The 22228-nt window shown below is 46.6% G+C and overlaps 1 protein-coding gene across 2 annotated transcripts in view; it reads left to right on the top strand.

Moving 5' to 3' along the window:
- Window positions 1-563: 563 nt before the first annotated feature.
- AMOT (angiomotin) overlaps window positions 564-22228 on the top strand; it is a 60198-nt gene continuing 38533 nt past the window's right edge. The window contains exon 1 of one of the 2 annotated variants that reach the window (XM_053955778.1): window positions 564-651. The gene's annotated coding sequence lies outside the window, so the exon portion shown is untranslated. Of the gene's footprint in view, window positions 652-11592; window positions 12301-22228 lie in introns of those variants that run through there. The other variant, XM_053955777.1, reaches the window with a different exon arrangement.

The raw sequence follows: 22228 nt of genomic DNA, 5'->3' as shown, positions 1-22228 counted from the left end.
GGAGCAGAGCTGGGGAAGGGGCTGGAGCACCAGGAGAGGCTGAGGGAGCTTGGGAAAGGGGCTCAGTCTGGAGCAAAGGAAGCTCCAGAGTGCCCTTCTGGCTCTCCATAACTCCCGGACAGGAGGGTGTGTGTCGGGGTCTGCTCCCGAGCAAGCAGTGGTAGGACAGGAGAGGTTCGGGTTGGATATTGGGAAGAATTTCATCACGGGCAAGGTTGTTAAACATTGGAAAGCGCTGCCCAGGGAGGTGGTGGACTCCCGTCCCTGGAGGTGTCCAGGAAACGACTGGACGTGGCACCCAGCGCTCAGGGCCGGCTGACAAGGTGGGGATCACTCACAGGCTGGGTTCGCTGTTCTCAGAGGTCTTTTCCAGCCCCGCTGGTGCCGTGATTCCCGAGGCCGCTGCCCGCAGGCGCCCGGCGGCTTCCCCGCCCGTGCGGAACTACAGCTCCCGGCCGGCACCGCTCGCCGGCCCGCCGGGGGATGCCGGGCGCCGTAGTTGCAGCCGCCTGCTGAAAGTTCCCCGCGGCATCGGCGGGGGGCCCTTGCCGGAGCTCCCCGGCGTGGCCCAGCGCCGTGCCGGCCGCGGCAGCCCGCGGGGAGCGGCCCGGGATGGATGTGCGGGCGGCCGCGGGGCCCGGCGCCCGCGGGGTAAGGGCGCTGCGCGGGCTGAGGGCGCGGCCGCGGGGCGAGGCCGGCGGCGCCCGGCGCGGGGAAAGGCCGGCGCTGTCCCCTCAAGCACCGCCCGGACGGGCCCCCCGAGGCGGGGCAGGGCTGCCGGGTGTTCCCGCTGCCCTCACGGGCATCTCCTCCTCCTTCCCCGGGCGGTGTGGGGCGGTGCTGGGGCTCAGCCCGCGCTCTTGGTGGCTCTGGGGAAGGCTGGGCGTGGGGCGGTGGCGGGGCTCGGGGGCTGCCGGGGCTGTGTGGGAGCCGTCCCTGCTCCTCTGTCCGGCCCCTCCCCGGCTCCATTGTCAGGTCCAGGTGGTGCCGGGGATGTTTTGTTAGCCGTAGGCTCTGCCCCAGCCGCCAGGGATGGTCCCTGCTCTGCCCTTCTCCTCCCGCCGGCCCCAGCCACCCGCAGGAGCTCACCCGCACCTGCCCCAGCCCTGAATTTAACAGAAACGTCTCCAAATCCTCCTGCTTTGATCTCCGAGAGAGCAAATTTGGAGGGTGATAATCCCCAAAGGGTTAAAAGCTTTGCATCCGTGCCTTGGTTCGGCCGTTCCGCTACGGTCATTGTGGATTTCATTCACAGACTGAGTCAGGAAGGGCCATAAATATTCACCGCGACTTCCACCGCATGGTCTGAGCAGCTCAAACCCCATCTGCCTCAGCTCCCGATACTTTCTGGGGAGGGTGAAGGCTGGAAAGTCAAACCTTCAGTGTGGAGGAGCTGTGGTGGACACAGGAGCTGGGGTGGTGTTGAACACCCACTGCTTTTCTTGGTGCTGGCACCAGCCAAGGGCTGGCTGCACATGGTGGGACAGCCCAGCACTCGCATATTTCAGGCTCCTGGGGATTGTTCAGACTTCTCACAACACCCAGGCCCCGACTCTGGCATCCTCACCTGCACTCTCCCATCATAACATGCATAAAGAAGATCTCCACTCAGTTTTCAAGTTAAAATTTTCAGCAGCGCCTCTGATAAATGATTTTTAATTCAGCCCCAATGCAGTATAAAATAGAAAATTCCATTTCAGTTAATTTTTAATTTTTATTCCACTTTCTAATGATAATTTTTCATTAAGCATCTAATCACATCCTAGCATTTCTCATCAGCAAGGCTCAAGGTGCTTTACAAAAAAGGGAAAAATATTATTCTGATTATCCTTATTAAGGCTTAGGTTTTGGGCAGCTTCTGCATATAATATAGGCCATAAATAATTAAAAGTACAATCTAATAAGGGAGAAATCCCCACTTGTAAACTGAAGTGCCACACTGAAGAAGGCAGTGTGTTACAAGGCATGGCCTTGTAACCTAATCTCCCTGATCAGAACGGTATCCCATTAACCCACAAATCTCCCCTCTCCTGACCTGTCTGCCCCAAGGACAGGTAATTCCATGTGCAGGATCCAAAGGAGGGAGTCTCAGTGACCAAAAGCAGCCTGGAGAGTGTTCTATTGAAGTTCCTTGGTGTTTGAATAAAGGTCTTGTGTTTACCAAAATATCCAGCCTGAGCTGAGCAGGGTTGGGCATAGAACTGATGGGGTATTTTAGCAGAAATAGGGTTCAGAAATAAAAGCATTGCTCAAACTGGAGTCCAGAAGATACAGAAAAATGTTATGGCCTGGATCCAGTTGATCTACATCCTAAACAGAATTCTGACCTGAAACTTGCTCTGAGCTCTTTGTCAAATTTCATCGAAGTTGGACATGGGCTTTGCTGTTTGGGAATTTCATTTGCTTGTGCTAAACTGGGTCTGTGTGTCCCGACACCTGCGTGTCCTGCTGGGGGCTGGCTACATCGGCATCACTGTTTATCCACATAATTCAGCAGCAGGACTACGTGGATAAAGTCCTTGTTCTCATTCCAAGTACCTGCTGTCACATCTGAGTTATTCTGTGGGAATGTTTTTGTTCTCATCTGTGGTTACCCAGCGCTCAGCAATGACCTAATTGCAACATTCTCGTTAGGCAGAGAAATTTCTGAGTTTGGCTTTGCAGTTCACCTTCTCAGCAAGTAAATCTCTGCTCTGTAATACCATCTACCATCACTTGAGCTCAGCGTTCATGAGGGATCATGAGGCTGATGAGGACAGTGTGTGTCTCTACAACAGCTTCTCCCACTGTAGCATTGCAATGTTTAACTCAGAGCAGGTGTAGACCATGTAGTCAATGAAAATTCCTGACTCTAGCAGCTTTCTTACCACTAAAGGACCTGCACCTGTGTTGGTCTGGTGTTGTGCAATTTCCTGGTAAGCTGGTGATATAAGACCAGTTACAAATAAAGCTGAAAAAGCCCAGACTGCCTTCTTCCCTAAGCCTGATGTGGCTTAATCTTGGCCAAGTTGGTGTAATTTTCAAATGTAACTCAAAGTGATGCTGATTGAAATGAGTCCCAAAGTTCCTTAGGATCTTGGACAGACCTGTATCTTGATATATCTGTGCTGTAATTTCTTCATTTGTATTGTGTTGACTGTAGGTCAGTCTCATTGCTGGAAGCTCGGAGTAGTGGGGCATGGCTGGAGCTCCCAGTAATGCTGGTGGTACTGGGATGTGCTGCACATGGCAGGGTAGGACCTGCAGAAATGAGGAAGCTGTGAGTGCAGACATTTTGAGCAGCAGAATGAGGGAGGGTGAGGGGGGAAAATAGAACAGTCAGTAATAAAAACTAAACCACCAGCAGGGTTGTAGGTGATGATGGGTTCCCTAAGAACATTCTCGTGTGCTGCTTAGGAGAGGGAGAAGAGAAGTGCTTTCCTGGAGAAGTGCATTTCCACACAATGAAGCCTTCCTTTGCTTTCTTCCCTTGCACATTTGTAGAGCACTCACATCTTTCTTTCCCTAACCCCGCAAGACATTCCCATTTCCTTTCATTTACCATGAAATAAGGAGATGAGGCATTGTTGGGCTCCCTTATTGACTTAACCTGTGGGAAGCTCCACGTAAATCCCTGAATTTCCCAGTCCTGACACCCAGGAGGTGTTTGTGGAGTCCAACACAAGGTGGAGGTTCCTGCACAGGGAGGGTTTGATGCTGTCCCAGTCCTGAGCCTGTGACTCTTAATCCTGCCTTGCTTTGAAGTCTGAAACTCAGGAGTCTGCATTAATGATCAAGGAGCAGGGCTGAATGTGGAATTCCTATGGCACAAAGGTAAAGGTGTGGGTAGGAATGTGGGAAGGAAATATTTAAGAGCAGCCTGGCATGTATAGTTAATAATATTAAAAAAATAATCATGTTAATGTCCTGTAGGTGCTCAGGTTCTCAAGGCTTTGAGCATCTTCTCATCCCATGTAGATCACTGTTCTCTGACTGGATCCTGTCATGTCCACAATATTAAATTCCTTGAAGAGCAGAAAACTTCAGGTTTCAAAACTCTTTTCCTCTGCAGTGGGAAACTTGCTCTGCCCCCTTAGGCAGGAATGTCTGTTCCTCATGCAGTGTTTCAGAGCTGTGCTTGGCATTTGGCTGTCACTCTGTCCCACTCTGCCAAGTGTCAGTGATCCCTGAATGCTTAAGAAGTTCCTTGGGACTCTTAGCAGATGTGAAGCTCTTCTAAATTTGAGATCTGTCAGGAGCAGAATGCATTAGAACAATTATTCCTGACTTTGACTTACAACTATGTTAAATCTCACTTATTTTTACCACAGAGTGTGTTCTTTTTAGGGCTCTGAGCTGTTTCTCTAATTCAGGAGCTGTTCTTCCCAATTTTTACTTCATAAAGTAAAAGAGTCAAAACGGCTGTGTGTCTCACTACACATAATATACAGATATATACAGCATTATGAAGTCTTGTGTATTTTTTTATGTGAACACAGGATTTCTTTATGTATTTAATACCACAGTGTAAATGAATATTTATGGAGGTGTCTGAGGTTTTTTGGGTCAGCTGTGTCAGGTAAAAATTTGATCCAAATCCCAGGAGAAAAACCCCACCTCTGACATTGCATTCCCTTCTTGTCCCCAGGGAATTAAAAAGATAAAATATTTTAAGCCATTGAACGTGCACCGAGCTTTAGTTCGTTAGCTAAGAAGGAGTAGGATGTCTTTCCACAGCTCCATTCAAAACTGAAGAACAAAAAGCTACCTTGAAAAATGGCCTTTGGGAAGCAGATGGCAGAAGCCGAGAAACTTGAGCCCTTTGCTAATGAATACTCTGTCCTTAACATTGTCTCTTTTGTTTCCCACACTTCCATGAGCTGCACATGGATTCCATTTGCCAGTTTTTACCCCTTCTTCCTGGTGCCTGATCCGAGCACAGTTTGGGAGCTGGGGCAGCTGGCACTGAGGTGCTTGGCTTGGGGTTTATTTTTGCAGCCTCTTCATCCCTGTGGAAGCTCTGGCTCAGGTGTGTAAGGCAGCCCAGGAGACACAGCTTGGGTGCATCCCTCTCATGGAGAGAGGGAATCAAAGCTTTTCCAGCTTCCTGGCAAAGGGTGGAGCAGAGACAGGGCTGGGAGCAGGTTTGCTTTGATGAAAACACAGCAGCATTCCCACTGTGGCTCCCGTCGGGGAAGGTGTTGGAACTGGGCTAGGACTTTTTAAAGGAGAGCTGTTTTTCTTGGCATAGCCCTAAAATTGATGGAAAGTCAGGGTGGAGCCAAGGGATTTGGCATCATGGGAATTTCTCACACCAGCCTGTCTTTGTGTGGCAGCACCACAGAAGTGCTTTCTGCCGAGGGAAGCATTTACATCAGATGTTTATTTGAGACAGTGAAATTTATTCCAGTGAGTGATGATTGCCCAGAGTAAATGCAGTTCTTAGTAATGACTGCATTGTTTCCAAAAGCACAGCTAGCTCCTAGAGTTGCTGTTTGCTAAATTATTAGGGACGTAAGTAATCATCAATTTATAACAAAAATAGCATTTCATATCAAGAACATAATGCACTTTCATCCCTAATTTTTGTCTTGATAACTGTTAACCAAAGATCACCAGCAGAGAGTGCTGGTGCTCTTCCAGTATGTGGCAGCAGCTTTTGAAAATTGTAAAATCTAATCAGACTTTTTTCCATAATTCTATTTTTAGTTTTTCATTTACATGAAAATGAAATGTTAATCAATTACCTGTAACTTGATATCTTGCTCTGTCTAATTGTCAGTCTTTTTGTAGCTTACTCCAGGGGAAAGACTGCTTTTAGAAGCATATCTATGTATTCATAAAAATTCTAATTGGCACTTTTTGAAGCAGTTATTTAAGAGAAATGAATCTGTTTTGTTTCAATATGTTTTTTGTACCTAACATTTTTTTTTCTCCTTTCATTTCTCTTCTTTAATTTCATGTTCAGAACAAGCTGGTTACAGTACAGCTTCTCTGTAGCAGGGGAAGATGGTTCTGCTCCTGCACTTAGCAGAGCTCTTGTATGCACATGGCACCCAGTGTTTCACTGAGACCATGCCTTTATCCTTCCCAGGCAGTGCAAGGTTGCTCCCAGCCAGAGACTGCTGTTGGTTGGGCCTCTTTCATTTCTCACTTTGGAGTCTGCTTCTGACATCAGCATTAAAAATTAGTTGCAAGAGCTTTAAATCAAAGAGCACCCCTTGTCTCCCATGCCTGTGGTATTTATCAATACAGCTGCACCATTTTAAGGCCTAGAAGCTTTGAAGAGGTTGGGCTTTTTGGTATCAAACCAGCTATGGATGTCCCCTTTTAGGCTTTATGGTCATTGAAATATCAGGATTAGCAAGTCTGTTTTTTTGCTGCAGAACCTGCTGTACATCTTGTTCACTTGTAATTTCACACAATCTTTAGTCCTTGAGAGCAAACAGATACTGTGCTGAAGTTCAGTGCCTCCATGCCCTACTCTTACAGTTCACTCTGGTCCAAATGCACTGGAAGCTGAGGGATTCCTTCAATTAATTCCAGCAGATTTTAAAGACACATCTCTTTTTAAGGAGACTTGAGAGGTAAGAGTGCAGAGAAGCAGGGGAGTGGTCAACTTTCCTACATCCAGGTTGTTAACATATAATAGACATCAGTTAAAGGCTTACAGAAGAACAGTGTTTTGTAAGGAAATCACTTTGTCCAGACTAACCTTATTTTGCCCAAACTACATTTAACTGTAAGGCACTGAGGTGTGAATGTGTTTAGGGCAAAGCTGAAACATTTGTTTTTCCATAGTTGGCAGTTGTTTACCACTCTCCTGGATACACAGCTCTCTTCTGCAGTTCTGCACAGACAGGGGCCAAGGTTCAGCAGTTAGAATAATTCTCTTTACAGGTGGTACCTGATCAATCACCTCACGGGTGACATGTCACTGCTGACCTCTATATTACATTTCACTGTGGTAAGCTGTTCCTTTTCTCCCCCTTCCTTGCAGGCCTTTTCTTCACCCCAGGAACCACGCTGCACTTGAGTTACAATCCATTAGAGGCACCACCCAGACTGACAGACTTTTAAAACTCTTCACATGCAGCAGCATGAAAAGTCTTGGATGAGCTGGGGCTGTGTTACAGTGTAAATCACAGTAGAGACAGGACATGAAGTTGGCTTTGCAGAGGTTTCTATATCAGTTACTTCCCTCCCAGAAGTTATGTGGTCATCAAAGTTTTATTGTGTAGAATTGGTAAAGTAATACACTTGTGTAAAAAGACACAGCAGTTACTTAGTGAAGGCCAGAGGAATAAGGAGTGTGTAACTGTTCCTGCTCGTGTGTTTTGAGAATCAAATTTTTCTAGCAATTCCACGCATGTCAAGTTTGATGGTGTTAATTTCTGGTGTTCTTGATCTGTGAATAGCTGTTCTTGCCATCTCGGTGAGTAATAGTAGTTCATGCCTCAATCTCTCGTCTGTCTGATTCTGTTTCCCTTCAGAAATTGTAGTTACTTTCCAGCCGTACCAACACAGGACCCAAGGGCGCCTTCCAAGCCTTGTTACAGCTCAGGCTGGATGTGGCAGCAACACCAAATCCTCTGCATATGACTTAAAGATGGCCATGGCCACCCTGAAGGTGCTGGGTGCTAAAACCAGGTGGTGAAACAGCAGCAAAAGCTGCAGTACTGCATGTCGGAGCTCACTGTACATGTGGGCAGCAAGGCAGGGCCTCTGCAAGTGCAGACTGAACTCCCAGCCTCACTTTGGACCAACCACTCAACCTTCTGGTATCCTGATGCTTTCTGCACACATTTCTTGTGATTTTGACAAGGCTTTGAAATCTTTTGGTCTTGTTTTGATCTGTATTCCCAAACATGTGGTGTTGGTTTGCTTACTTCCTTTTATTCAATGAGTATCTGTCAAACTCACCTGGAAGTGTCCAAGGCCAGGTTGGTTGGAGCTTGGAGCAACCTGGGATGGTGGAAGGTGCTTCTGCCCAAGGCAGGGGGTGGAATGAGATGAGCTTTAAGGTCCCTTCCAACCCAAACCATTCTGGGATTCTGACTTTGGCTTTTATGACAAGAAATACACTCTACTTTTTCAGAAATTCCTCTTCCTTGCTCCTGCTCACATTCCTGGCAAGCATCCTCAGCTCCTCTGCTTAGGATTTTTTTTCTGTTTCTTTGTATTACTGTCTGTTTACTGTAGGGTCATTATTTTGCCCAATAATGTATTTTGTAGACAAAGAACCCCTCACTTTGGTGGGGACGTTCTGTCTGGCCCCAAGAGCTAAATGCCACTTCTGAGCCCTGCTAACACTTTATTTTTATGTGCAAGAAGAAAAGCTCTGTTAAACTGGCCCGAGATCAGAGATGCACGGAAATTAATTCAGGGCCCTGTGCAGTGTGCTGAGTGGATGCTGAGCTGAGCTGTGGTGTGTCTGTACAGGAGGGATAATATCAGCAACTTCCTGAGCTCCAGCTGCTGCGGACAAAGGGCGCCAGAGTTACAGCCATTCCTGGAGGGAGGAACTTTAAGATGGAGGAATTTTAAAGAATGTGAAGGACAACCTCAAAAAATTGTAGGTGGAGCAACTCCAGGTTTTCCTAAGCCCGAGATTTACTCTCCTACTTCGAATTAGTTGCCGTTGTAGCGCTTATCTTTTGTGCTTTTTAGCACAACCACCGTGACCTTTGTGCGATTGCATGAATTGGCCCGAGCACGCTGGAACAGTTATTAGGAACCCCTTTCTTGTGTTGTTTCCTGAATTCCCACATTGTGGCGTGATGTGTGTATGGAAACTGCTCGCTTCCTCCGCTGGCAGCCGTTCAGATGTGTGCTGCAGCTCCTGAGCACCGGGCTGGGCGGGGAGCTGGGTGAAGGGAGGATACAGGGGGAGAGTGTTTTAAGGAAGAGAGTTTGGATTTCATGCAGCTTTGTTCTTTTGCAGTCCCGATAAGGCTGGTATCTCCAGTTGTGTGGGTTGAACACGAGCAGTGCTCCTGGAATAGGCAGCAGAGGAGCCGAGGTTAACATGCCTCGGGCAAGGCTCGCTGCTCCCCAGTGCCTGCATGAAGCAATGGTTGTGCTTTCCTGATGACTCTGCCTCCTCTCTTTACTCCCATATTTTCTTTGAGCATGTGGGAGGGAGACAGGATGTGTGACTGAAGCACAGTTTATAACTCTTTCCCTCGCTCTAGCTGTGCTAATTTCCCTTACAACGCTGCCCCACAGCATCCAGCAAATGTTGCCTTCAGTAGCTGCTGCTCCACTGCCTGTTTTTTTTCCTTTGGCGTTTCAAACTGTAAGGTTATGGGATGTTAATGAGCTGTTTACATGTGTTTCTGCATTTCTTCCATTAAAACATTCCAGTGAATGAATGTTGGTTATGAGGGGGGAAGAAATAGATGTTTATAGATGCTGCATTTGGGATTTCTGTAATTTGATTTCCTGAATTTTTGTCCAAGTCTTTCTTTTCAATGTTAACATTTGGGAATGTCGGAAAGGATTTATTTGCTCAGAGTGGTTAAAAGGTAAATGGCTGAATCATGCCATCTCTCCTCACATGGAGGCCAAATTTCACAGTGCAAAGATTTGACATGTGGCCAGTTTTTGCACTTTTCAGGTTTTTTTTTGGAAACTGGTGGCATCTTAGCCTCAAACCTTACCAAATTGGTACTGCTTAGTGGGCTTCATATTTGCATGATCAGGCTTTTATGTATTAAATCAGCTGTGGACACACCATGACAGCTGCATTCAGTTTTTTGTTTCGCTCTTTTTTTTTTTGAAATTACAAGGTAATGACCAGGAGCCAAGTGAAAGCTGTCACTGGAAGATTGCCCTCCTCAGGAGTCCAGGACAGGAATGGCCTCACTGGGGGAGGATTCCAGTGCTCCCTATGCAAAAGCTGGAGGAGGAGGTGGATTGTGAGAAAGGCAGGGTAGATTGTTTGTACACAAATAAGTCCCTACTGAAGGACCAGTTTGTTATCTCTCGGCCTTGTTTAGGCTGGGGACTTGCTCTGATTACAGGGACAGGGTGAGGAGAAGCTGGTGTTGCTTAGCCCATTTCAGAACAAGAGCTTTGCCTCTTTGATGCAAAGACTGGTTCCATTACAGAGCTGACTGTGTTACTGCCATTACTAATCCTCCATTAGATTTTCCAAAACAAGACTGCCTTAAATCTTTCTTTTTAGCAGCATTTTGGGATCCTTTTACAGGCTTTTGAATGGGGTCACGTGCACAAAGGTGATGTGTCCATGCTTTGCTGTAAAGGTTGTGGAATGTTTAAAGATAAACTGTTTTAGGAGTTGAAATTCCACACTCTGATTCCAGGCACTTAAAGCCTTCAGCAAAAGCCACCTCTGAATGTGGCCACCATCTTTTATCATGTGATAAAATGCTGAAACACAGTAAAATCAGAGTTGTATTTGGGAGAACTGAAGTGTCTTCAGTCTCATCTTTCCACACTGACCATTATTTCCAGCTGTGGCAGAGTAGTAGAGGTCTGTGGATGTTTCCTATCAGGATAGCCTAAGCTTTGGAAGATCATATGATGCACATTTTGGTTTTAAGTAGAAAATTATATACAGAGATCTCCTTTAATACACTGCCCATATGCAGTTAGTCATGATCAGTTCTTGCCTTGCTTTAATTTATTTTCAGCATTTGGCCAGCAAAAAGGGGGCTGAGTCCTGGGCTGGTGTACATTGCTATAAACCCATTTCAGCCCATTTGGCAGGTTGGTTTTGGTGGGGCTGACTCCTGTAGGTGCTTCCACAGCTGCCCAGGCGGCTCCTCCTGCAGAGGGACCAGGGCTGTCCTGGGGGGCACCGGGCACAGCATCACCAGCCAGGCCAGGGAAGGGATTGTCCTGCTGTGCTCTGCACTGGGGGGTTCTTGCCTCAAATGTTTTGAGCCGTTTTGGGCACCACAATATAAAAAAGAATATTAAACTTTTAGAAGAGTGTACAAAGGAGGCCATGAGGATGGGGAAAGGTCTAGATAGAAACTCTTAGGAGGAGTGGCTGAGGTCACTTGGTGTGTTCAGCCTGGAGGAGACCTCATTGTGGTCTTCAACATCCTCCCAGGGGCAGTGGAGGGGCAGCTCCGATCTCTCTCTGTGAGCAGGGGCAGGAACCAAGGGAACGGCTGGAGCTGTGTCAGGAGAGGCTTAGGTTGGGTATTTGGGAAAGGTTCTTGCCCCGGTGGGTGCTGGGGCACTGCCCAGGCTCCCCAGAGAATGAGCACAGCCCTGAAGCTGCCAGAGCTCCAGGAGCCTTTGGACACCGCTCCCGGCACACGGTGGGGTTGTTGGGGTGCGTGTGCGGGGCCAGGATCCGCAGCGCTGCTCCCCACGGCTCGGGCCGGTCCGTGTGTCCGTGTGTCCGTGTGTCCGCACACAATAGCGGCGGGCGGGCGGAGCGGAGCGGGGGCGGTGCCGCGGGCGGGGCGGGCCCGGGGGCGGCGGCGCTTCCTGCCCGCCCCGGCCCAGCGCGTCCCGCGGGCCGCCCGCGCCCACGGCAGCGGAAGGAGGCGGAGGAGGGAGCCGAGCCGAGCCGAGCCGAGCCGCCCGTGCCGTCCGTGCCGCCGAGCCCGCCCGCTGCCGCTCCGCCGCCGCGCACAGGTAACCGCGGAGAAGCAGCGAGCGCAGCCGAGCCCGCCCGGGCGCGATGCCGCGGGCCGCCCTTCGCTGCCGGGGCCGCGGGCGCTGCGACTGCCCCGGGCGGCGCTGCCACTGACAGCCGAGCTGCCACCGCCGGGACGCAGACTTTTCCCTCTTTGTGTTTATTCTGCCGCTCTCGAGGTACCGCTATCCTCCTCCCAGCGACCGCGGGCAGGTCCTGGCTGACTCTGGGATTTTTTTTTTTACCCCCCACCTTCCAGCTCGATTGCCTGTTCTGAAAGTATATTTATTTTTAATAAAAGAAAAAGTCGAGCCACAAATCCAGTTCGTATCACATTCCCCGTTCTGTGGAGTCCGGTTTATTTCTGCGGTGAAAAAAAGTTTACTCCCCCTCCTCCAGTTTTATTGACACTGAGGATGAAGAAGGATTTGCAAATGAAAGCGCCTTGAAATACAGCATCTTTTGGAGAGAGCTCTGCAGTTCTCCAGCCCGTTAAATCTCGAATTCCACCCTTTGCCCCTGCTGAATCCACTGTTCTGCCCTTTACTCTTTGGGGTAAAAAAACAAACAACAACAACAAAAACCCGAGGGGAAAAAGAATACCTTCGGCAGCAGGGAAGCTTTGTGTGACTGACCCAACGAGCTACAAGTGTCCAGTTTCTGAAAAGAAGAAAACCCTTTTGTGTTCACCAGATCAGTAGGTAAGAGATGTGCTCATGCTGCAAGGGACTCTGCATTCTTTCTCCAGCCTTAACCTGGGAGTTAGACTGGCTCTCTTCTCTGTCAGCTTCTTTTGTCCATCACTTCTCTCTCCTCTAAAGTTTTTCTTTTCATCTTGCGAAATTCTTGCAAAAAAAAAAAAAAATGCTCATCCACCTATTTCACCAGTGGTAGTAAATTGCCAAAATGAATAGTGATGTACTTGTGTGTTATTGGATTTAGTAAAACTTGTGGAAGTCGCTGAAGTGGGTTTGTGTCAGGCTGTGTTTGAAAGCAGCCGTTTCTTGTGGTGCTCTTTTCTTTTGAGAAAATAATTGCAGTCATTGTGCTTGTAATCCATGTGTTGAGATTGTCTTTGCTGGTCGTGCTGCACAGAGGAGCATCTCTGTGCATTTATGTATCACACGTGCAAACAGGGCTGCCACGATCGGCTGATTTCTTGTTTCACACTGGAATTTGTTTTACATTAAGTGCTTTACTGCTGTGTCACAAGGTGTAAAAGTGTTGCACCCATAATTAGCAGCCTTAACAGATTATTGAACATGGTCAGGAGCACGCTTGGCACTGGGCAGAGTGAATATGAGGAGATGTTTTCTTTGTTTTGAGATTTCTTTTTTCCGAAGTAAGACTGGAAACGCAGCAGGGACATGTGCACATAATAACTGGATGGAGGCCCAGTCTCTGTGCAGGGAAACATATTTTGCAGAATACTCCTTTCTGTAGGGGCCAAGTGCTGAGTGTGTCCTGGTTTACAAGTGATAATACCACAGTGAATGTCTCATTTTCCTTCTCCCCCAGCTCTGTACCCACATTCCTCCTTCCTCGCTACCAGGCATTTCTGCAAGGGAAGGACCTGTGGAATTTTGTGTGGAGGCTAGTGGGACTCCTTGTGTCAGGGAAGATTGTATTGTTCCCTGTGGAATCACACAGCATCTCCCAGCAGGAGGAACTGCCTGTTCATGTGGTGAAACCAGCCTTGACATTGAGCTCTTCCCCACTGCGTGGGTTTTTCCTGTGGATGATACAGGAAATGCTACATATTGGTCTGTCCTGCTCCCTGTTCCTCTTTCTTTTTTAAGTTTTTTTCCCCCCTTTACTCTTCCCTGGAGGGATTTCTGTGGGAAAAGAAAGTGGAATAGGTGAGGCAGCAAGTCAGCATGCTCTGAGCTGCTGGACCCTCGGAGACCTGGGGGTGCCTCAGTCTCTGCTGAGGTGCAGCAGCCAGTGGGGCACCTTGCGAGGGGACTGGGGCAAGTGACTGACCAGGATCCATCCTGGGGCAGAGGACAGGGTCTTGGTTTTGGCTGCTGTCTCACATTTTTCTGCTTGAATGTTTCAGGGCACTGAACCTTTTCTACCACTCAGGGTGGGAACACAAGAACTGTGTTCTCGAGCTTTCCCTACACCCTTGTGCTGCTCCCTTGTGAGTGATGGGCAGCGGTTTTTCAGGGGTGCTGTGAAAACGTGAACCCTACCATCAGGCCCATGACCCTGTTAATTCTCTGGGTCAGACTTCCACCAGGGTTACCTCAGTGACTGCTCCTCGAAGGAGCAGGGTCATGAGCTGACCCTGGAAAAATTTGTGCCGTAGTGGAAGCTGCAGGTTCATCTGGGACACCTGGTCTCCCTCTCTTTTACTTCCAGGACACATATTTGCAACATAGCCCCATCCTTCAAAGATTCCTGGGAGCCACAAAGACGATGTAGAATGATTTATTATTCTTGAGGAAAGGGTGGGATTTCCAGATGGAGGAAATGGGGTGCCTGCTCATCCCACAAGCGCTTTGCCTTTTGGATTCTGGGGGTGTTTTGCAGGCAACGCTGGCTGCCCTGGGGAGCAGGCTGGAGGCAGAGTGGGCCATGTGGCGTGGGCTTGGAGTTTGCCATGACAATTGAATTTCAGTTGTGCTGGCTGGTTAATGTGCTGATAGCATGGTTCATCATCCTGCCTGCTCCTGGTGACACACAGCATCAGATTGTGCCATAAACATGGGACAGTCAAGGCATTCCCCTTTCCCGAAGCACACTTTGGACTAATGCTTTGTAGCAGAGAGTGGCACAGCTGGGCCACAAGGTTTTCATATGCCTGTGATACAAATGTATAAAAATTCTCTGTGGCCTCTAATGCAGCTCAAAGGGCAGCTGATTTAGACGTGCCTGAGTGTTGAGGTCAGGAGATCACATTCCATAGGTTACTAGATGAAAGTGCTTCAAGAGGGTATAGCATAAATATTTGATTCATGTAGAAGGGATTGGTGCAAATCCTTTTGTTCCTTCCCCAGAGATGTTCTGGAGGAAAAGCACTGTTAGGAGGAAAAAAAACCAAACCCACCAAACAGCAGAAACCTTGTAACTTCTTTGTGCTAGAGGAAGTTGGATGGTAACATAGTGTATTATTGCTGAATTCCACTAAAATTCTTCTCGTGGGATACACCGTCTTGGAGAACTCTGAAGGGAACTAATGTTTTTAAGTGTAAAATGACTCATAATGCATGGGCTCTTGAGGTTGGGTTTAACATTGTATGCAAACATTGCCAGCTGGTGGGGATCTTTTGGGATAAATAAGAACTGTATTTGCACAAGAAGGCTTGAATGATGCATTTCAGATGCATCCTGATTAGCATAAGCCATTCACTTTGCAAAAGAATAGCCAGAATCCCAGAAGTGGAGATAATTTAATAGTTCTCTTGTTCTCTTTAGTCTGTCTTGCATTAGCAGATTGACCAATCTTTTTGTTTATTTAGAAATAAGGTTGCATTGGTTTGCTGCTAGGTTTTCCTAACCATGACAGTGAAATTGAGAATTTGCAACCCCCAAGTTCTCAGAACATAAATGCTTCTCCCACTTCTAACCCTTCCTTTTGTTTCCAGTTGAGTGTAATGTGATTTATATATTTTTTGGTGGTTATTTTGATAGAACAACTTGCACCATTTAATTCTTCCTAGGGCTTAGTACAATGATGTCTTGCTCCATGGCTGGGGCTCACTGTCACTGCAATGAGCAAACAGCTCAAGGAAATTTTGAGCTCATTAAAGCTTAATTTTTTTAATGTGGAGTAAAATATGAGCTTGGTTTAGATTGTTGTATTAATGTATACACAGGAATAGGTCTTCAATTTTAGAATTCTCAACAGTCCAAGAGTGTGTTAATGTATGAATACTTCTGGCAGTGAAAGAATTTGTCTGTTTATACCCCTTGTGGGGCAGAACTCCTTGTGCACTTTTTGTTTCATTCTTACTAGTGACTTTTAAAGAGCTGCAGAGCTCTGACCTGCAGGGAAGACAAAACCCAGTATAATAAAATTCTTACAAGTTCAGAGTATGTATTAAACTAAAAGCTGACTCCAAACACCTGTAAATGATGAGATTCTCTGTTTGGTGCAGAATATGTTGTATGCTGGGTTCTGTTGTGAATTAAAAAAAAATGATGACCTTGTTCTTGGCAAAAGGTTCTTGGATTAATGGATGTTCCCACTTTGGACTGAAGTGTAAATGCTTTCAGAATAAAGTAAAATGCCTGTTTTCCCCCATCTGGCTGTTGTTGCACATTCTCACATTTCAAGGTATTTTCAGACACTCACTTTTGAAGAAGTCCTCTCAAAGGGTTCCTAATCAAAGCAGCCTTATGGATTTTTTTTTTTCTTTTCCCTTCTTGCCATTGTGGACAATATAGTGGGAGTGGAATGTCCTTGGTTGCCAATGTTTGCTGCTAGGTATCCCCCTTCCATGGAGACCAAGTGTTTATAAAAGTGTGAGAACAGCCATTCTTGGGGATTGGCAATAAGGTCCAGGCTCTCTTTCTCCTCTTCTGTCCACTGAAATACAAGAGAGGACTTGGTTCCTCATAGAAGTGTTCCAAACTGCCTGTTGCTGGGGTTATACACTTGCAGGAAGCACTAGAGGATTTGTCAAAGTGATTTAGTCCATTGTGTTGAATCTGGGCCACAACCTATTTCTCTAAGCTCATTCCTTTTAGGAATTCTCTGCTTTTCTTTCTGATGAGTAGGTACTTTCTAGGTTAGGCTTCCACATACCCTGGTGCCTTTTCTCTCTGCACGTGCCCCATATGTGGCAGCAGCATCATGTTGTAGACTTAAATCATTGTCTTTTATGAAAGAGCAGGCACCTACGTGCCCTGTGAGTCCAGTTTGGCTGCAGGAGTTGTTAAACCCTTTTATACAGGAGAGAGTGTATTCCCAAGCAGCTCTGGAATGCAGTGCTGGCCACAGGAAGAACTTCATGCTGCAGCCTCCATGGCCATACCTTCAGCCTCTCCAAAAGCATTTGGTCCATGCTTTGGACAGATCTGATACTGGAACTGTGTCCATGTGAAAGTAATGGGCTGCATGGAGAGCTCTAAAGTCAGCAGATATCCAAATCTTGCATATTACCTGGCTCTCCAGAGTAGCCTTGAAATGTTGTCTTCAGGACAGGAAAAAGATCCAACAGCTTTGGGGGAAAGTAGTGTGAAGTTGTTCCTAGGAGCAATGAATTTTTAAATACGCAATATAATCTTTTCTTACTTGCCTACTATGCCTGTAAGTGAAAGGAGCTTTTCGTGGTTGATGGAATTTGTGTTTACATGGACACTTGGATGTAAGTTTTAAAGTAAGAATATATTTAAAACATACCTGTGTATAAATGGCCATTCAGGGCAAACCAGACATTTGATGTCAGCAGGAGCTTGGTGCATGAGGAGTGAATAGGAATAGAAAATGAAATATGAATTAAAAAAAAAAAACCTGAGAACAGAATTCAAAGGCCTATGGAAGCAAACTCCTCAAAGCTTTAAAACCCTGTCTTAGTAGAGTGGAGAGGTTTGTGTGAGGTGCTCAGCTTAGGTGCGGGAAGAACGCGTGTTGGAGGCTCCCCTGGGATGGAGCTGTGGCCATCCCTCGTGGTGGTTGTTGGATGTGTCATCCCTTGTCCTGGGCAGCTCCCACAGGGCTTGCCTGGCCCTGGAGAAGTGAGGGCTCCCTCCTGTTCCCAATAGCTGAGTGTCTCCTCTGGTCCTGGCAGGCACTCTGCATTCTTGGTCCTGCAGAAGGGCTTCAGAGATAAATGCTGCCATTCAGACTTGCTGCTTTTTTGCTTTCTCGTCCTCTCTGAGAATGACTCTTGTCTAGTTTGGTTGTGTCTCAGCTTAAAATAACTTTTTTTTTTTTTTTTAATACTAAATATTTGAAATTCCTTGGGAGTTTGGAGAGGTCTTTGGTCATTTTCCTTGGTAACCACTGTTGGGCTAAGGCTCATCAGTACTGGTCACAGTATAGAACCAGACTTTGTGTAAATGACAAAAAAGTTCGCTGATCCAATAAAATTTTTAAAGGCTTATTTGTATTAGCAAAGCACTTACAGTGTCCAATTGTAGACCAAGATGTTGTTGAACAGTTCTCTTATATGAATGTTTATGAATTAAGCCAGTTTAGGATTTTGTTTAATGAATTAAGTAGCATTTGTAAGACCTTGTCTAAGAGTTGTGTCACAGTAAAATTTTCTTTAAAATGTTTTGTGTCTCTACACAACTTGTTTTTTGAAAGAATTACTTAATATATTAGGATTACTTACTGTAACCCTCAAGGAAAGTAATTCCACATTTCAGTGACTTTGTTCCCATCAGGGTTTGGTGGACTTTTCCTGCTATTCTAATTTGGGTGGTTCTGTATTCAGCTGAAACAAATTTGATTGCTTCATACTGGGGCTAGCCTGTCTTGTTCTGGGGCTTGGGAAAATATATCTTTCTTGTTTTCCCATTGTCTTTCTGAAAAGAAACAAAGCTGAAACCTCCTCTGTATTTTTGGAGCGCCAGAACTTAAAACCAGTGTGAGATGGCATCCCTTCCTGTGTGGGGGGGTTGGAACAAGATGGGTTTTAATGTTCCTTCCAAGCCAAACCAGTCTGGGATCCTGGGATAGCCTGTGGAGGTGCACAAGGAGGTGGTAATCTGGAATTTTCTGGAGTCATCGCAGCTGAGTGCTGATATTTGTGTTGGGTAAAAACAAATTTGGAACACTTTTTACTGTAAATGATGAAGGTAGAAGAGACCAAAAGCCATTACGTAGCCTGTTCCCCCCTTCCTTTGGGTAAGATCAGGGATCTGTGGAGAGCAGGCGGAAAAGAGCCCTCCAAAGTTACATGAGAAAGAGCAGCTTTTGCTCTTGTCGAGTTGGGATTGGGTGTGGAGCTCTTGGATCTTCTTTAGAAAAGAAGAACTTATAAAAAAAGCTTAGCACCACTGGGGAGAAGAGTGGATTTAGCATGTGTTGAAAGCCCAGTGGATTTCTGATTTGGGGGAGCAGGGATGGCAATAGAAGCTGTGTGTGGGACACTGCTGGCCCCATCCCCTGCTGCTCAGGGGGTTTGAAGGGAGCTTCCATGGAGCAGTCTCAAAAGGCTGGGATGGAGGTCAGGGCCCAGGGTGGTGCTGGGGCGGGCAAACTGCAGGATGGGTTCCCTTGGGAGACCCAGGACAGCAGCTTTTCCTGCCTGGAGAGGCTCCGGCACTGCATTCCTCAGGCAGGGGAGAGCTGAGTGCATTTCCTGCACAAGCCCTGCTGGCACTGACTGAGCTCTGAGGGGGAGTAGGGAAAGTTAATCACCTTGGATTTGTGCTCAAGGAGCTGTGTGTTACCTCTGGTTTCTGTGCACTCAGTGAAATTCATTTTCTTCATTAGGCCTCTGAATCTTTAACTATTTTTCTGCAGCTGCTGAGGATCCTTTTCAGAAGTATCTTCTCCAGCTGTAGAAAACACTCAGGTTCTTCTGCCTTCTCCTTGCACAAGTCCTGGATCCCTGATCCATTTAGGCAGGATCTGTGCTTGCTGCTCCTGTTACTACAGAAAATCTTCCTAGCAGTGATGAAGTTTCTATTAGCAAGGCAGAAGTCGTCGTGCTGGTGTGGTTTACACGAGGTTTCCTAAGCAATACACCTAAAACCAATTATTTCCTACTGTAACTGCATCTGTTTTAGAGTGGTTGCTGGAATACTCACATTGAAAGAAATCAATTCCCTGAGTGACATAGTTGTGGCAACAAAAAACATCAGTGTAGGCCAGGACTTAGCCAGTCACCACTGTGCTAAAATGAATGGAGTAATATCTTCCTCCCAGTGTGGTGGTGAGGCTCAATTAATCATCTTACAGGTAATTAAAGGTTTTTTACAAGGTGCACATGGAAAACCCAGGTGGTTATGATAAAAGAACAACACCAAAACCACTTTTATAACATCCTTGCTGTCTAAAAATGCAGTGGGCTGGATCTGCTGTAGGGTTTTAGTTTTAATTCATGTTTTTAACCCATAGTACCCACTGAGATCTCTTGGTGGTGTTGGGCTATCCCAGTACTGCACTGGGTTTGTGCCCTTCCTTGGGCCACAGCATCTCTGGCTTATAAATGGCAATTTATCTGTATTTTAGCTGTTTCTTTTTCTAAAGAAAAAAAAAAAGACAGACCTGAGACCAAAGGAGGGGCCATTCCTGCCTGCTTTCTGGATTCTGGGGTTAGTCCCTTTAAATTCTGTGAAACAGCATTCTGAAATAAGAAGAGCTCCTCCATATGGGGGCTTAAAATAGTTTAAATTGTGGTATTGCTAGAAAAAGCCAGAAAATTCCATGCTAAAGTTAGGCCATAGTGGTTGTTTTCTTCCCTGCATCCTCCTCCACCTACATTTTTTTATTTGTGTCAACTTATGATATAAATTTTCAGGATGTCACAACTGAGGAAAAACTACCTTAAGGTGGCACAAAATGGATACATCTCTTTGAGGATGATATTTCCATTGTTTTCAGGACTGCTTAAGCTTTTAGCTTCAAATTTTGACTTTATTTTTAATGTAGATGGTGATTCCAATCTTTTTTTTTTTTTTTTTAATCTCAGCAGCAATTAAAAGAGTCTGATCCTATCTGTAGGGACAAATGATGCACTGTCAACATTCTGCTCCCTTCTGATAATGCACATGAAACTGGTTTGCGTGTTTGAAGATTACATTTTACTCTCACATGGTTTTCATTATCTGAGAGCCCCGAGGAGAGGCCTGGACTAAATCAGGGAAGGAATGGAGAAACCACACAATGCAATGAAACTGGTGCTGAGGCATAGTTGGGATAGTTGTGGGACAGGGGCTGCTGACGACAGAAGCAGGGCGCTGCCTGAGTGCCAGCAGCAGCGAGAAGTGGAGCATTCTCAAAACACAAAACAAAGCTTGATGTTGAATTAAAACTGCAGCTTGGGCTTGCAGCAATTCCCCAGTTCTGCAAGGATAATAACTGGGAATCGCTGAAGTTTGAGGCAGATGAATCTTGCTCGCTCTGTGCTGGGAGGTAGCCCTCTGAAATGAGACCTGGTGTGGCTAAAGCTGCATGAGCTTGAGCTGGTTTTAGCAAGAAGACGTCTAAAAGGTGAGATCTTGGTGCTGGAATTTGTGTTTCATTAATTATGCAGAAGTGGCAGTACCTGGCCCTAAAGGGTTGTGACTCCGCAGATGTGTGAGCCGTGTTAGGTAGTGCTGCATAACAGTTTAAGTAATTGAGTGGTGTGATGTCTTCATGTAGAAATATTCTCAATAAAAACAGCTGTTTTTTCAATGAGACTGGTATATTCAGAATAAATCGTCCTGCTCCTGTCACTTTTAAAATTTTAGGGAGGAACTTGAAATCCCAAAGCATTCTTTTCAAAATGCTTAAAAGCCACTACACATTCCTATTTATACTGGGCTTTGTGTTTATTCTTTCTTTCCTTTGCAATATAAAGCCTAAATTATGTTAGTGAAGATTATAGGAACTTCCCTGTGAAGAAATTGATACTTTTTAGTGAGGGGAGCAGTAATTCAAAGGTCAAGTAAGGTCTTGTCAGTTTTTTCCTTTGAGATGTAATTTAGAGGGGATCTTCCCATGTTGATGCCTTGACTTATTTATCTCCAGGCAGGCCAAGCAACTTGCTGCCTTTTCTTCAGCCTGCCAGGCTTCCCTGTGCCTGGTCCCAGTGACAGGAGTGTGTAAGGGGCAGGATTAGGGACAGTCTAATCCTTGCTCAGGTGGACTCTGTTTGTTCAGGAGAGTTGTTAAAACCGGGACCAGTCTTTGGTTGTTCTCCTGGCCTTTCCTTGCACGATGATCTAATACAATGGGTATGCATCTTATTTGCCCCCCTCCGGGTGACATTGTTCTTGTTTTTCGTTAAAAGAAGGAAGTTTTTCTTGTTTGCCCGGTGACTCTGCCCTTCTGGAATGAAGATGAGTAATGCTGGCAGCACTCCATGCACCTGCTTGGTGCCACCCTCGGGATCACCTGAGCCACGGGCAGCAGATGGAGGCAGGCAGGGCCGGAGGGTTGAATGGGAGCTGGGGAGGTGTTTATGGTTGGAGTCTGGAACCTCCTCCTGCTTAGGAGCAGGTGCTAAAGCGCTCTCCCAACGCTGGGACTTGTTGAGTGCTGCCTTGCAGGTCTGGGTGTTGGCGCCAGACATTGGGAACCTTTATTCTCCAGGACTAGCCTGGTGTGTATTCTCTCCCTTCTTCCTCCTCCTCCTTGGGTAGGACTGAAAGGAAAAAAAGAGCATTGAGTGATAACCTCCACTATTCATTAAATAATTTGGGACCTTACCTCTGAGTCCCTGATGTCCAACCACTCCAAAGTGAGCCTTTGTGCAGAACAGCCACGGTTCCAACAACACAGGCTGAGTGAATTCTGCAGGATCAGGGATCAGCCTGCTGGGGTTTGCGTGGGCCGTGGAGCAGCAGAGTGTTTCCATTACCCAGGGGTGACTCAGCATGGGAGTATTGCCCAGGGACCTCACAGCTGGTCCTTTCCACAGTGTTTCCTGTCCCCTCCTCTATTACAGAGTGCAGGTCTGTCTGAAGAAAACCTATAAAACAGCTGAAAACTTCATCTACCTGGTAGAATCCCGTGCCCTG

The sequence above is a fragment of the Vidua chalybeata genome, chromosome 14, assembly GCF_026979565.1.
Source record: "Vidua chalybeata isolate OUT-0048 chromosome 14, bVidCha1 merged haplotype, whole genome shotgun sequence".
NCBI lineage: Eukaryota > Metazoa > Chordata > Aves > Passeriformes > Viduidae > Vidua > Vidua chalybeata.
This window is presented reverse-complemented; position numbering and strand designations above follow the sequence as displayed.